An 18,030-nucleotide genomic window follows, 5' to 3' on the forward strand; every position below is an offset into this window, starting at 1 on the left:
CTAGAATATGTTGAATAAAATGTTGCTGAGATGAAACTATCTGAATAAATTTCCATTATCTTTAACAAATTCATTACCAAACTATAGAGAAGTTTTGGAGTTTGTGAGAATTTTTGACCTGTGATGGGAAGTTTCATTTAATAGAAGAGTCAGTTAAAGGAATGTTTAAGGAGATAGAATAATAACTCAAATGGTTATATATCTGTGGTTCAGAATCATCATCATTATATTCTAAAACAATACTAAATTTCTAAGGAATGCACAAGTTCTTATTCCTTATACTTATGGAAAGAGTATTTTATGGCCTTACTTTAGATGAGCAAAACGAAGCACAAGACTCCCACTTTTTTGTGCTGTATGTGGTCTTTCACCTGTATTGACTCAACAATATGCATCTGACATTTATTGACCTTCCTTATGCAAAATACTTTATCTATTGTTCCTGAGAATACAAGGATGAATCCATTATTACACTAAACTAAATCATCTCAAGAATTTACATGGGTATAGAATATTACATAAAGAACTACTGCATTAAACAAAATTCATTAAGTATACAACACAGCACGCTTTGGGAGTCTAAATGAGGCAGTGAAACTTTAGCCTGTAATTGTTAAGACAGACTTATGGAGAAACAGATGCTTGCTTTTATTCCAGATAATCAGTTTTAACTGTTTAATAAACACTTTCGACTGATAGTGGAAGGTTAAATATGAATACAAAATGGAATACTAGCTTAGATCTTTAAAGAAGGAAATTTACTAGCCTATATATGTGTATCCTCCCTATGTAAGTGGTCTTAAAGGTAAGCTATTATCTATCAAAGTGCTAGTTAAGGGGATAACAGTCAATTATTACAGACATTTCTGCTGTAAGTCTGAGCAAGGTTCTAACTTTATTTCCTTTCCTAAATGTTGTCTTTAACAGCAACAACAACAAAGTTAGTGACAAGAGAATTGAAAGATACTCAGAGCATTGTAATGCTTGGTTAGCCCTGAAGATTGATATACTTAATAGAATCTGGCTCTAAAATTTTATATAAGGACAATTTTTTCAGGTATTTTTTATTACTTGATTTGCTATGAAGTTAACAACAAAAGAAGGTTCGAAACAAATGATGTATGACTGTGTGTGTCAAAGTGCATTTTCCGAATTTTTCCTCATTTTAGAAAAACCCATGAAGCACTGTTATGAATTAATCTGAAAAAAATTATCTTCATATTAATACTCTGAAACATTATGAACACAAAAAAAAAAAAAAAAGCTAAGATGCTCACACATTTTGGGTTGCCAGGGATGATTCTGATTTAGGACTATTAATGGTTAACTATATCCATTTCACTCCTTGAAGTGGCATAAGACTAAGTGTAGTCACTCAGTCATTTCCAACTCTTTGCGACCCCATGAACTGTAACCCACCAGGCTCCTCTGTCCATGGGATTCTCCAGGCAAGAATACTGGAGTGGGTTGCCATTTCCTTCTCCAGGGGATCTTCCCGACCCAGGGATCGAACCTGGGTCTTCCGCATCACAGGCAGATGCTTTACCCTCTGAGCCACCAGGGAAGCCTAAGTGGTCTAGTTTGGACAATAAATTATTTGATCACCCTAAATAAAATGAACGCATATTCAGTTAATGGATAACCATACAGTTAATGATAAACATTAGAAATACCTTAGTCACTCTCAAATCCTAACTTCCTCTCTTTTTTAAATTTGGAGTTTATAAATGTTATTGTAGATCCAATTGTATCCCCCAAAATAGATACAGAAGCCTCCTTTTCCCATGAATGAAACCTTTTTGGGAAATAAGGTCTTTGAAATGTTTGAATCAAGTTAACAGGAGATTAAGGTGGGCTGTAAATGTAATGACTGGTTCCTTTTAAAGAGAAAAACACACACAAACATACAAACACACAGACCACATGATGGTCAAGGCAGAAACTGGTGTGATACAGTTCCAATAAATGTCAAGGACTGCTTTCAATGACCAGAAGATAGAAGACATGACGTGTTCCTCCCTAGAGTTTTCAGAAGGAGCATAGCCTGCTAACAACTTGAGTTTGGAGTTCTAGTTATCAGTTTTGCAAGAGAATAAATTTTTGTTATTTTAAGCTTCTCAGTTCAAGATACTTTGCTGCAGCATCCCTAGGAATATAAAATTAATTATTTCCATGAATGTCTTTGTAGTTTATTGTATGTATATATTGATCAGATAGAATAGATTATTAGTATTTTTCATATATTATTACTTTATATAAATGGAATCAGAAGCAAAAATGTTTCTATACTTGTGCTATTCATTTCTCTAAATACGTTGTAGGTTACTTTTAGCTTAACTGTGGAATACTATCCCATTCCAAATACACAGGCATACAGCTGTGTATATATAGCTTCTGTTGTTAATGGACATTAATGCTGTTTGCAATTTACAACTATTACAAATGTATCTTGTACTTGTCTTTTTGTATGTGAGAGTGTTAGTCTCTCAATCATGTCTGACTCTTTGCGACCCCATGAACTGTAGCCCACAAAGCTGCTCTCTCCTTGGGATTCTCCAGGCAAGAATACTGGAGTGGGTTCCCATTCCTATTTCCAGAGGATATTCCTGACCCAGGGATCAAACCCAGGTCTCCTACATTGCAGGCAGATTCTTTATCGTTTGAGCCACCAGGGAAGCCTATATGAGTAGGCAATGCAATTCTCCAACTTAATGTGGTATTGCTAGATTGCTCCTCAAATTAGTAATTTTCAAACTCATCAGGAATGCATAGAAAGTGTTTTTGCTTCTTGTTACTGCCACAGTTAGTATTACTAGAGCAACATTTCTGTTGTCAACTTTTTTGTTGTTGGTGGGTGGTTGATTGTTTTTGCTAATCAGTTAAGTGAGAAATTATACTTCTTCCTGTTTTAATTTGCAGTTTCCTGATTACTAGTGAAGTTCATTTATTCATATGTTCACTGGGATTTCAGATATTCTCTCCTGTGCACTATGTGATCATAATTTTTGCCCTGTAGGTGGGTTTATTTGTTTCCCCTCAATAATATGTAGTAGATATTATTAGTTTTTGGATTATGGTTCTTGATGGATTTTACATAGTTTAAATATCTTTTTTTCCAGATAGAGGCTTATATGCACTGAACAATATAATTTGTTAAGGCAAAGTTATTTTTTGTCCTCTTTAGGCTACCCTTATTATCATGAATATCACAGTGTTTTCTGACTTGATTGCATGTATGATTTCCTATGAAATTTTGAGTTATTTACCAACAGGAACAGTGTTTCTTCTCATTTCTAGCTAATGACACACATAAGACACTACAACAATAAGCATTAAGTGATAATAAAATAATTTTAGCTTGAGAAGTAGTTAAACCCATTACCAGAGAGCACCAGACAATCACTTCTGGTAAAAGTTTAGAAATACAGTATATATGACTCTTGTGACTACAGGATTAAAGAAACAAATTAATGGAAAAGATTTCTTGGTTATTTATACCCTCCAATCATCTAACACACAATACAGCCAGGCTATTTTTTCTTTATTTGATTGTCCATAGTGTGTCCAAATACACTGTAAAATGAAGAAAATTACTTGAGGCAACAAATATAAGAACATGAAATTACCAAAAAAATATCTATGATACCCTGAGCTAGGAGAAACACTGCATATATATATTCTAATCAAGAAGCCACCAACTCTTTACTACTAAATTTTAGAGCACATTTAAATTTCATTAATGGAGTGGCCATCATGGTCAACAAAAGAGTCCGAAATGCAGTACTTGGATGCAATCTCAAAAACGACAGAATGATCTCTGTTCGTTTCCAAGGCAAACCATTCAACATCACAGAAATCCAAGTCTATGCCCCAACCAGTAACACTGAAGAAGCTGAAGTTGAACGGTTCTATGAAGACCTACAAGAAGTTTTAGAATTAACACCCAAAAAAGATGTCCTTTTCATTATAGGGGACTGAAATGCAAAGGTAGGAAGTCAAGAAACGCCTGGAGTAACAGGCAAAATTGGCCTTGGAATACGGAATGAAGCAGGGCAAAGACTAATAGAGTTTTGCCAAGAAAATACACTGGTCATAACAAACACCCTCTTCCAACAACACAAGAGAAGACACTATACATGGACATCACCAGATGGTCAACACCGAAATCAGATTGATTATATTCTTTGCAGCCAAAGATGAAGAAGCTCTATACAGTCAGCAAAAACAAGAGTGGCTCAGACCATGATCTCCTTATTGCCAAATTCAGACTTAAATTGAAGAAAGTAGGGAAAACCACTAGACCATTCAGGTACGACCTAAATCAAATCCCTCATGATAATACAGTGGAAGTGAGAAATAGATTTAAGGGCCTAGATCTGGTAGATAGAGTGCATGATGAACTATGGAATGAGTTTCATGACACTGTACAGGAGACAGGGATCAAGACCATCCCCATGGAAAAGAAATGCAAAAAAGCAAAATGGCTGTCTGGGGAGGTCTTACAAATAGCTGTGAAAAGAAGAGAAGTGAAAAGCAAAGGAGAAAAGGAAAGATATAAACATCTGAATGCAGAGTTCCAAGAATAGCAAGAAGAGATAAGAGAGCCTTCTTCAGTGATCAATGCAAAGAAATAGAGGAAAACAACAGAATGGGAAAGACTAGAGATCTCTTCAAGAAAATCAGAGATACCAAAGGAATATTTCATGCAAAGATGGGCTCGATAAAGGACAGAAATGGTGTGGACCTAATAGAAGCAGAAGATATTAAGAAGAGATGGCAAGAATACACAGAAGAACTGTACAAAAAAGATCTTCACTACCCAGATAATCACGATGGTGTGATCACTGACCTACAGCCAGACATCCTGGAATGTGAAGTCAAGTGGGCCTTAGAAAGCATTACTACGAACAAAGCTAGTGGAGGTGATGGAATGCCAGTTGAGCTATTCCAAATCCTGAAAGATGATGCTGTGAAAGTGCTGCCCTCAATATGCCAGCAAATTTGGAAAAATCAGCAGTGGCCACAGGACTGGAAAAGGTCTGTTTTCATTCCAACCCCAAAGAAAGGCAATGCCAAAGAAAGCTCAGACTACCGCAAAATTGCACTCATCTCACACGCTAGTAAAGTAATGCTCAATATTCTCCAAGCCAGGCTTCAGCAATATGTGAAATGTGAACTTCCTGATGTTCAAGCTGGTTTTAGAAAGGATAGAGGAACCAGAAATCAAATTGCCAAAATCCACTGGATCATGGAAAAAGCAAGAGAGTTCCAGAAAAACATCTATTTCTGCTTTATTGACTATGCCAAAGCCTTTGACTGTGTGCATCACAATAAACTGTGAAAAATTCTGAAAGAGATGGGAATACCAGACCACCTGATCTGCCTCTTAAGAAATTTGTATGCAGGTCAGGAAGCAACAGTTAGAACTGGACATGGAACAACAGACTGGTTCCAAATAGGAAAAGGATTACGTCAAGGCTGTATATTGTCACCCTGTTTATTTAACTTATATTCAGAGTACATCATGAGAAACGCTGGACTGGAAGAAACACAAGCTGGTATCAAGATTGCCAGAAGAAATATCAATAACCTCAGATATGCAGGTGACATCACCCTTATGGCAGAAAGTGATGAGGAACTAAAAAGCCTCTTGATGAAAGTGAAAGTGGAGAGTGAAAAAGTTGGCTTAAAGCTCAACATTCAGAAAACAAAGATCATGGCATCCGGTCCCATCACTTCATGGGAAATAGATGGGGAAACAGTGTCAGACTTTATTTTTCTGGGCTCCAAAATCACTGCAGATGGTGACTGCAGGCATGAAATTAAAAGACGCTTACTCCTTGGGAGGAAAGTTATGACCAACCTAGATAGCATATTCAAAAGCAGAGACATTACTTTGCCAACAAAGGTCCATCTAGTCAAGGCTATGGTTTTTCCAGTGGTCATGTATGGATGTGAGAGTTGGACTGTGAAGAAGGCTGAGCACTCAAGAATTGATGCTTTTGAAGTGTGGTGTTGGAGAAGACTCTTGAGAGTCCCTTGGACTGCAAGGAGATCCAACCGGTGCATTCTGAAGGAAACCAGCCCTGGGATTTCTTTGGAAGGAATGATGCTTGAAGCTGAAACTCCAGTACTTTGGCCACCTCATGCGAAGAGTTGACTCATTGGAAAAGACTCTGATGCTGGGAAGGATTTGGGGCAAGTTGAGAAGGGGACGACAGAGGATGAGATGGCTGGATGGCATCACTGACTCGATGGACATGAGTCTGAGTGAACTCTGGGAGTTGCTGATGGACAGGGAGGCCTGGCATGCTGCAATTCATGGGGTCGCAAAGAGTCGGACTCGACTGAGCAACTCTTCTGATCTGATCTGAACATAGAAATTATATTAATTTTTATTATTTTCTTTTAAGCATCCTCATCATCTCTCATCTTATCATTCAGTTTTCTTTCTTATATATCAAATGAGTATATTAGCATATAAGCTTAAATATGACAATGAGCAAAATTTATAAAGATGCTCACATAAAAGCTGAGGATTGTAATTTATCCTTCCAATCCAAATTAATGTGTTGAAGTGGAATAGAAGCTACTTTATATTTATTTATAAATTTAAGTTGCTCAATTCCTCCAAGAACATTGGAATTATTATTTACCCTAGTCTTTCTTAATTAGCCTCTTTATATCTTTTAATGACTAGCCCATGCAGCAATGAGAGACAATGGATTATGCCTTACCACTTAATTCTACATTTTGAAATGCATTAATGGTTCTTGTCATTCATATTATGTGAGTGTCACTTCCTTGACAACATGCTGACAACATGTCAATAAGACTGAAGATGCAGGATTAATTCTCAAGAGTGATGATCTGAACTGATTCGTTTATCAACAAACAAGTAAACATTTCCCCTTTTCTTTTAGTTTCTATGTGACAGCATCATTATCATACATGACTTTTATAATATAAAAATTAAAAACAATTTATCTGAACACATAAATATCCTGAAATATTTTAAAGATAATTCAATTAAAATAATATATATTATTCATACATATATATGTTGAGTCAAGGAAATTGTAAATATATTTGTATGAGTGGTTAGTTTGAAATATTGTTGCAGATAGAGACTAGCTATCTTTATGTTGGGTGAGCCACTTACATTGAAAGTCAGTTACAAGTGACTTTTGGAAACAGTTTAAATGTGAAACAACAACAACAAAAACCACTGTGTTCAAGGAGATCAAAGTTCCCTGAGGAACTAAGAAAAAATATTCAAATTATGTGCTCACTGATACATCTGTTGGGTGATCTTTAAAGTTCTACTTTCTCCTGTAATATTATTTTGCTTTTTGCCTACATCAGATCAGATCAGATCAGATCAGTCGCTCAGTCGTGTCCGACTCTTTGCGACCCCATGAGTCGCAGCACGCCAGGCCTCCCTGTCCCGCACCAACACCCGGAGTTCACTCAAACTCACGTCCATCGAGTCAGTGATGCCATCCAGCCATCTCATCCACTGTCATCCCCTTCTCCTGCCCCCAATCCCTCCCAGCATCAGAGTCTTTTCCAATGAGTCAACTCTTCGCATGAGGTGGCCAAAGTACTGGAGTTTCAGCTTTAGCATCATTCCTTCCAAAGAAATCCCAGGGCTGATCTCCTTCAGAATGGACTGGTGGATCTCCTTGCAGTCCAAGGAACTCTCAAGAGTCTTCTCCAACACCACAGTTCAAAGGCATCAATTCTTCGGCGCTCAGCCTTCTTCACAGTCCAACTCTCACATCCATACATGACCACTGGAAAAACCATAGCCTTGACTAGATGGACCTTTGTTGGTAAAGTAATGTCTCTGCTCTTGAATATGCTATCTAGGTTGGTCATAACTTTCCTCCCAAGGAGTAAGCGTCTTTTAATTTCATGCCTGCAGTCACCATCTGTAGTAATTTTGGAGCCCAGAAAAATAAAGTCTGACACTGTTTCCACTGTTTCCCCATCTATTTCCCATGAAGTGATGGGACCGGATGTCATGATCTTCGTTTTCTGAATGTTGAGCTTTAAGCCAACTTTTTCACTCTCCACTTTCACTTTCATCAAGAGGCTTTTTAGTTCCTCATCACTTTCTGCCATAAGGGTGATGTCACCTGCATATCTGAGGTTATTGATATTTCTTCTGGCAATCTTGATACCAGCTTGTGTTTCTTCCAGTCCAGCGTTTCTCATGATGTACTCTGCATATAAGTTAAATAAACAGGGTGACAATATACAGCCTTGACGAACTCCTTTTCCTATTTGGAACCAGTCTGTTGTTCCATGTCCAGTTCTAACTGTTGCTTCCTGACCTGCATACAAATTTCTTAAGAGGCAGATCAGGTGGTCTGGTATTCCCATCTCTTTCAGAATTTTCCACAGTTTATTGTGATCCACACAGTCATAGGATGAGCATATGCTTCACATTTACCAGGACACTCTCATTTAACTACTGCCTATTTGGTGTATGTTTTATTAACCTCATCTCCCTCTCAAAAGAGCCCTGGCTTTGGCAACAAAGTATGTACTTACTCTACAAATATAAAATAGTAAAACACTTTCCACTTTTAGTCATTTTTTATAGCAATCAAGGGGAACTTTCAGTATCTTCTGCATGTGAACAATATCAAAAGCCATTTACTAATCCTGAAATTCCGCTAAAAAAAAAATGTTCTCATTTATGGTATATGATGAGAAATTGTTCTAAGGATGTATATTTTCCAACATATTATAGTTAGGTTAGCAAGCAAAAATAAAAGTCAAAGAATTTCAAGAACATCTAATGTTTTCAAATGTCTTCTGTTATATATCACATGAGGGATAAAATGGATTAGCCCTTGAGAAGTGATGAAGGGATACAAAATTAATATTTTGGAAATGAAACAGTTTGGGAGGTATCAAGTGACATATCCGGCCAGCTGTACCAATGAAGATTAGAAGTCACTTAACTTGACTTGGTCAATTTACTTTTACTACATCACACAGCCTTTAATTATTAGAGCAGCTGGGCCATAGCTATTTACGTAGTTTCAGGATATAAAAATCTATATTCTCCAAAAGTATTAAAGATAAGCAAAAAAAGTAATAAAAATTAAATTCAAAGTTAAAATAAAGGAACTAAGGTGATATATATCTCTCTCTATATATATATATAGATAGATATTGATATAGATATATATATGCATGCACGCTAAGTTGCTCCAATAGTGTCTGATTTGCAACCCTATGGACTGTAGCTTGCCAGGCTTCTCTGTCCACAGGAATCTCCAGGCAAGAATGCCGGAGTGAGTGGCCATGCCCTTCTTCAGGGGATCTTCTTGTATGTAGTATGGTAACCTATAGCCCACAATTTAGAAAGGATACAAATTAGTCTTTTTTCTTCATAAATGTAATTATTTATAAACACTATTCTTTCTTAGGAAGCCATATAATTTCAGTATGTGTTTTAGTTTAAGTTACTCCCAATCTGCTTCTAATTATTTTTAAATGTTGTATTGAGATTAATTTCAGTGGTACTAATGTATATAATTTAAATAAAAACATGAAATCAAATTACCTCTGGCTTATGCAATATTTAAGAAAATCAGCTTAAATGGGGGAATAGTGGAATTAAGTACTGTGTATTATTGAAATGTATAAGTTAATGCTTTCCTACTGTGTTAAGTAAAGGGATTGGCATGGAATCTTTAGTTGTGAATTAAAGTGCTGGGACAGAGGTGTTACATGAGCAGCAACATGAATGAGCAAGGAAGGATTATCACAGAAAAGAAACAACAGCTGTTCTTTAGGGAGCTCTAAATAAGGTTTAGTAAGTACAATCAGATTTTTCCTTTTCCTTTCCTTTTATGTTTTATTGCTTGCTATTTTATTTTTATAGTAATTACATTTACCTATTTCTCCTTGTATATAAAAGAGCATATTTTTCCTTCTATGTAGAATGATAAAATGGTGCCAATTTGATTTAGTGCAGTGACTTTCTTTGGATTTTATTGAAATAATCTTTGCATAAAATCCAGTGGTGAGAAAAGGTTTAAAATAATAGCAAGGCCATTTAAATGAAATGTCCAGAATAGTCAAATCCATAGACAGAAGGACTTCCCAGTTGGCACCACCATTAAAGAAACTGCCTGTCAATGTAGGAGACATAGAGACTAGGATTCAGTCTCTGGATTGGGAAGATCCCCTGGTGTAGGAAATGGCAATGCACTCCAGTCGTCTTGCCTGGAGAACCCCATGGACAGAGGAGCCTGGTGGGCTACAGTCCATGGATTAGCAAAGAGTTGGACATGACTGAAGCAACTTCGCAGCAGCAGCATACACATACAAACAGTTCATAGAACATAGTATATAAAAAAAAAAGATAAAAAAATGCACAGAAGACATAAAGTCCATTTTTCCAAAGAAAACATACAGATGGCTAACAGGAACATGAAAAGGTACTCAGTATTACTAATTTTTAGCAAAATGCAAATCAAAATCACAATGGGGTATCATTTCACACCAGTCATGATGACCATGATCATAAAGTTCATAAATAAAAAATGTTAAGGGTGTAGAGAAAAGGGAACCCTCCAACAGTGTTGGTGGGAATACCAATTGTTGCAGCCACTCTGAATAATATAGAGATTCCTTAAACAACTAAAATGACACAGTAATCTCACTCTTGGACATATACCCAGAAAAAAAGATTAATTCAAAAAGATACATGCACCTAAATGCAAAATTAACAATAGCCAAGACATGGAAACCACCCAAGTGCAGATCAACAGACAACTGGCTTAAAATGAAGATGTGGTATATATACAGACACAGACACACACATACCCACACACAACGGAACATCACTCAGTCGTAAAAAAGAATGAAATATTGCCATTTTCAGCAACATGAATAGACCTAGGCAATATTATACTTGGTGAAGAGAAAATCAAATACTATATGATATGATTCATATGCGGAATCTAAGAAACTAATACAAACAAATCTATATACAAAACAGAAAGACTCACAGACATAAAAATAAAAATTATGGTTACCAAAGGGGAGAGGGAAGTAAAGGGACAAATTAAGAGTACAGTATTAATATATATAAATTTGGCCACCTCATGCGAAGAGTTGACTCATTGGAAAAGACTCTGATGCTGAGAGGGATTGGGGGCAGGAGGAGATGGGGATGACAGAGGAGGAGATGGCTGGATGGCATCACCAACTTGACGAACCTGAGTTTCAGTGAACTCCAGGAGTTGGTGATGGACAGGGAGGCCTGGTGTGCTGTGATACATGGGGTCGCAAAGAGTCGGACACGACTGAGCGACTGAACTGATACATAAAACAGATCAGCAACAAAGATGTACTGCATAGTGCATGGCATTATATCCAATATCTAATAACCTATAATGGAATGTAATCTGAAAAGAAAAAAAGAACTTAATCACTATGTCCTGTACTTGAAACTAACATAGTATTATAAATAAACTCACTTCAATAAGAAAAAAAAAAGTAGCTGGTAAGTACAAAGATAAATATGGAAGTGCTTAAGAAGAGACAGAGATATAAAGGTGTGTTTCCAAGAATCTCATATAGGGTAGCATCTAAGAGTAGAGAAATCCTATGTTAATATTTGTCTTGCTTATTTCTCCAGTAAGACTGCTTTTTTCTGGAATTTCTTATTCTTTTTGGTAATGGCAATGAAAGCCAAAGACTGTACTTACTAATTAAGATACAATCTGTGTATAAAACCCAATGCGTGTGTGCATCCTCAGCCTCTGACTCTTTGTGACCCCATGATACTCTAGCCTGCCAGGCTCCTCTGTCCATGGGATTTTCCAGGCAAGAATACTAGAGTGTGTAGACATTTCCTTCTTCAGCGTATCTTTCCAACCCAGGTATCCAACCCGTGTCTTCTGATGGAGACACATCTTGCATTACATAAAACTTTGGGCCTTTAACAATTCACACAATAATTTAAATGAAATAGCAATCTTTTGGAAAAGCACTTAGTATATGCAAGGAAAAATTAAAATGTCTGTCATATTTATAAAATGTAGATATTCTGTTCCCTTTGATGTAAATGACTGAAATCCTATTGATCTTGATAATCACAGACTCATGGCATCATTGTCAAATCAGTCTCAATCCAACTTTACAGCCATGGTGTCTATTGTTCTATTATCCATAATATTAGGTACCAGGCAACTATATCACTTTGTTTCCTTTCTTTCTGCCAGTGTTTATGCATTTCACTCCACTGGTAAATTCTCCAAGACATAGTGGCAAGGTAGTCTGAAATATAATTGTCTTGAGTTTTGACTTCAACTCATACAGCTTGGATAAGTCATTTACTCTTTCAAAGATTAGAATTCTCATGTACATAAAGGGAAGAAAAGCAGTAATAACACAGGTACCACCAAAATAATATATTTGGTAAAAAACCCTGATGCTGGGAAAGATTGAAGCAGGAGGAGAAGGGGATGACAGGATGAGATAGTTGGATGGCATCACCGACTCAATGGACATGAGTTTGAGCAAGCTCTGGGAGTTGGTGATGGACAGGGAAGCCTAGCATTCTGCAGTCCATGAGGTTGCAAATAGTCAGATAAGACAGAGGGACTAACCTGCAGGATTCAATAAATGCTAGATAGACATTGTTACTTTTTTTTTAATCAAATCGGAGCTGGAACACCTCCTTCAATTCCTTTTAGAGTTGGATATATATTTTATCTCTTTAGATCTCCAAATCAAACTGTACTTAAAAAAATAGTTTAATTTTACCTTCCATCTCCAATACCTAATTCATTGCTAATGTGCATTTATTTTATATGATTGATTTATTTTTTTCATAAATTCAAGTAGTGTAATTATCAGTAGCATTTTCTGGTGAATGAAAACTATCCAGAACATAGTAAATAACAAGTGTCATATTCATTTAAAGCTACAAAGTTTACAATGTGAGAGAGTGGGGAAAAGTTGTTATTCAACAATGAGAGATGGGACTTTGAAAGTAATTCAAGTATATGACCCAGTGGTGGCCTTTGTCCAGATGCTCTCTCCTGACAGTCAGAGATGTGTTGTTGATGAACCTAGAATATTAACGCCAGAATGTTGAAATCAAGATACCTGCCTCTCATGGTATAAATTCAAAGAGATTGCAACCCATATCAAGGTTTGCAAAATGAACCTAAACACATTTGCCAATCATGGGAAAAAGTAACACTAGGTACTGCTACAAAGCCATCATGTTTGTAAAAAAGATTAAAGCAATAACCAGAGAACAGAGAACAGGCAAATTTGGCAAAGAGAACGGCCTCTGGACCATGAATCTTTCTTTTCTCTTGAAACCATAAATGATCTTTTATACTTGACACATTTTTCAAGTTGACCTCTAAAACTTTTATCATTGATGAAAATAATAGCAACGATGTATCTTCCACCACATTTTAAATTATTTGAGTTTTATGTCCAGCCTAAACGTATTGAATTTACTCAGATAATTTTGAGTCTGCAATCACTCATTGAAAGAATAAACTTTTTAAAAGTCATATACTTTGCATTTTTTTCTTTGAACTTAGATTTCAATTCCACTTCTCCAAAAAATTCCTACAATAAATATTTTATACATATGTTTATACACATATTTCAAAACAAAGCATACTGTGTATATTTAGATTGTTTATAATTTACATATAATTTAAAACACATTTCCTGTACCAATTAGGCTTTACTTTATCAAAACATTTATTCTGGCTTGAGAGCATTTCATTTATTAGTGGTTCATTGTTGGCCATAATAACATTATATATTACAACTTTTAAAAATGTTAAATCATAAAATAAATTTTATTGAAATTGCAGTTAATTAAGATGTGTAGCATGGTTATAAAGCTTATATAAGGATGTCCTTAGATATTATATTTATAATTACCTCCTTGCTTAATGGTCCTGAGATTTTTACGTTATAGGGCAATGCATCTTATTGGGACGTAAGGTGCACTTATTCTTATGAAAATGACAGAAGCATAATTGTGGAGGAGGTTAGAATAGGAAATATAGTTGTCAAGAAGGTCACGCTAGGAAAAAAGTTTAGACAGAGGTAAAGGGTCTGGAAGAATCTGTGCATGAGTTTTTAGAAAGTTTTCCTGTGATGCCAAATGTACACATATCACAGGATGAAAACCACTGTTTTATATGATCTGTGAGATTTTCCTCAATTTATTCATGTGGGTTAGCCAGTTCACATTAGAAGAACATAGGAGTATGGGATGGAAATGGAAAGAGCAGAAATGTGAAGGTATGGATTAGATGCTGTAGGTAATCAATGATTACCCTCCCCATTTTGACTCAAGAGGCCTCTGGTTTCCATGTGAAGGAGTTCCTCCACACTCTACTCCTTGCTAGATTCAGAAATGTAGGCATACTAATGAACATGTCCTTTGTGGATACACTTTAATTACGTAAGTTCATTTCTAAGAATTTCCTGGATAATGTTGGAAATCATAATTAACTAAGACACTCCAGTGCCATTTAATGAAGAACTGTCTTTGGTCACTATGGTCAGACTTTCGCAGCAACTTAGTATGTTTTAAAAGTAATGAGAAAATTTAAATACTTCATGGATAATTATATGCCACAAATAATAACTTACACTTTAACTCTTTCAGTATATTTAGATCTAATTTAAAAAAAAAGTGTTTGGTCCATTTATTTATTTTTTATATTGCAGGTTTTTGGACTGTATAACTGTTTGGAGAGTTTATACTAATCATTGTAGACATTTCTAAAAACAGAAGTGAGTACAAAACTGGGCTTCTATAAATGCTGAATATGCTCTGAATTAAGAATCCTTGTCTGGCTCAACAGTTTACTGAAAACATAGGGGCATTGTACTCTAAAAATCAAACTTCTTATTCACGTAAGCATTATTCATCAGCCTTGTCGGGTCTTCCAAAACATTCTTCCTTGTGCTTTATAGATCATTCATTTTAAAAACATATTTTTCAGACTCCACCAGACTCCAGTTGGTAATACTGAATGAAAATTCTCTAAAAAATCACTTTTACTTACAGTGCTGATGTCAAACATTCAAGCAGACAAGGCTATCAGGTTGGTTGTCTTCTAATTTCAGATTTCAGAAATTGAACACAATCACTTTTGTATGTAGCACACAGAAAGTAAATTTGTTTCTTTTATATGTTTATTTTTTAATGGAGCATAATTGCTTCACCAGAAAATAAATTTGAATAGAAATCTTACTTTTCTGTCCCAATAATATATTCTTTCAATATTCTACTAGTGTCTTACTTAAAATCTTCCAATCCTATGAAATTGTATTCTATAATATCATTCTTTTAAAGAGTATATAGAACATGTAGGATTTAAACTCAATGTAATTTACTTACTTTTTAACAAAAATGACACTATGTGGAAAAATAGTATTTTCATTAACATGAACAATGCCAATTTGTTAATTTCAAAATCAAAATATTTATCTCAATTATCTCTATTACTTCATTTACAATTATTTTAAGGACATTTTCCTCACTAGATATTCTTATAAAGTTTTATCATTAAAAATACTGATTTATCAGAGAAATAAGAAAGTATACTTGAAATGACAAAAAATGTTAAAATTTCATCCTCACCTTGCATACTTGATCCTAAGCAAAGAAAAATTGAATGAAAAAAAAAAACAAACAAAGGGATAGACTTTACCTTATCTGTTGTGATAGATTTCATTTCCCTAAATATGACCTATTTCTTGAATAGCATGTGTTTAATGGGTTTAGTGATGAATATCACCTCTGACTGTTTAAATTTTGTTTCCTCAATCTCTTCACAACCTTTATGGTTTTATTTTCTTTTATTCTGAATAAGTCTCTACAATTTCTGTAAATCAAGTACGAAAATCAGTGCTTAAAAGAAAAAAAAAAAAGAAGCAAAAGGGATGTGAAGGATGGAGCACTTTACTTGGAGTGTCTGAATAAGGACCACCAAAAAGTTGGTGGAGTGGATCAAAATGGCACTGTGATTTGACGAAAGTAGTAGGTTATATTTTTGTTGAAACAGATGACTGATGCAATGAAATTAAAAGACTTTTTTTTTTCTTGGAAGGAAAGCTATGAGACAGCATATTAAGAACTGGAGACATTACTTTGCCAACAAAGGTCCATATAGTAAAAGTTATGGGTTTTCCAGCAGTTATGTACAGATGTAAGAGTTGGACCAAAGGCTGAGAGCTGAAGAATTATGCTTCTGAATTGTAGAGCTGGAGAAGACCTTTGAGAGTCTCTTGGACAACAAGGAAATCACACCAGTCAATCCTAAAGGGAATCAATCCTGACTATTCGTTGGAAGGACTGATGCTGAAGCTGAAGCTCCAATACTTTGGGCACCTGATGCAAAGACCTGACTCACTGGGAAAAAACCTTGATGCTGGGAAAGAGAGAAGGCAAAAGGAAAAGAGGGTGGCAGAGGGTGCATTGGTTAGATAGCAGCACTGACTCAATGGACATGAATTTGAGCAAACTGTGGGAGATAGTGAAGAACAAGGAAGCCTGGTGTGTTGCAGTCCATGGGCTAGCGATGACAGAAACAATGGAGTGACAGAACAGCAATAAAGGCAGAAGTACTTCCAACATAACTTAAAAGCTGTGACTTTAGAGTCAGAAAGATAAGGATAAATATTAAGAATCAAATTTAAATATCAATAAGAGCAAAATTCCTACAAGAAAAAAAGTATAAGGAAATAATTTAGAGTAGAATTAGGAGCAGAGGACTACCCAGATATACATGAACCAAACCTTGAAGTGGCATTCATACTCCGAATCTATTCTTACTCCACTTAAAAGAATTCAGTCACATGGTCATACTAACATCAAAGATTGCTGCAAAATCTAATCTGGTTACATCCTAGTTAGAAAGGAACTTGGGGAGACCAATTCCAACAGAGCATGTTTATCATTTAGCTTTAGTTTTCTCAGTTCCCTTCTGTATAATCCCTTCCTTTCCTCTGTATAATCCCTTCTGATTATACAGTGGAAGTGAGAAATAGATTTAAGGGACTAGATCTGATAGACAGAGTGTCTGAGGAACTATGGACACTTTGAGATATTGTATAGGAGACAGAGATCAAGACAATCCCCAATAAAAAGGAATGCAAAAAAGCAAAATGGCTGTCTGAGGAGAGGTCACAAATAGCTGTGAAAAGAAGAGAAGTGAAAAGCAAAGGAGAAAAGGAAACATATACCCATGTGAACTCAGAGTTCCAAAGAATAGCAAGGAGAGATAAGAAAGCCTTCCTCAGCAATCAATACAAAGAAATACAGGAAAACAACAGAATGGGAAAGACTATAGATCTCTTCAAGAAAATTAGAGATACCAAGAGAACATTTCATGCAAAGATGGGCTTGATAAAGGACAGAAATGGTACGGACCTAACAGAAGCAGAAGATATTAAGAAGAGGTGGCAAGAATACACAGAACTGTACAAAAAAGATCTTCATGATCCAGGTAATCACAATGGTGTGAACACTCACCTAGAACCAGACATCCTGGAATGTGAAGTCAAGTGGTCCTTAGGAAGCATCACTATTAACAAAGCTAGTGGAAGTAATGGAATTCCAGTTGAACCATTTCAAATCCTAAAAGATGATGCTGTGAAAGTGCTGCACTCAATATGCCAGCAAATTTGGGAAACTTAGCAGTGGTCACAAGACTGAAAAAGTCAGTTTTCATTCCAATCCCAAAGAAAGGCAATGCTAAAGAATGCTCAAACTACCACACAATTGCCCTCATCTCACAAGCTAGTAAAGTAATTCTCAAAATTCTCCAAGCCAGGCTTCACCAATATGTGAACCATGAACTTCCAGATGTTAAAGCTGGCTTTAGAAAAGGCAGAGGAACCAGAGATCAAATTGCCAACATCTACTGGATCATCAAAAAAGCAAGAGAGTTCTAGAAAAACATCTATTTCTGCTTTATTGACTATGCCAAAGACTTTGACTGTGTG

The sequence above is a fragment of the Bos indicus x Bos taurus genome, chromosome 20 (assembly GCF_003369695.1).
Source record: "Bos indicus x Bos taurus breed Angus x Brahman F1 hybrid chromosome 20, Bos_hybrid_MaternalHap_v2.0, whole genome shotgun sequence".
NCBI classification, from domain to species: domain Eukaryota; kingdom Metazoa; phylum Chordata; class Mammalia; order Artiodactyla; family Bovidae; genus Bos; species Bos indicus x Bos taurus.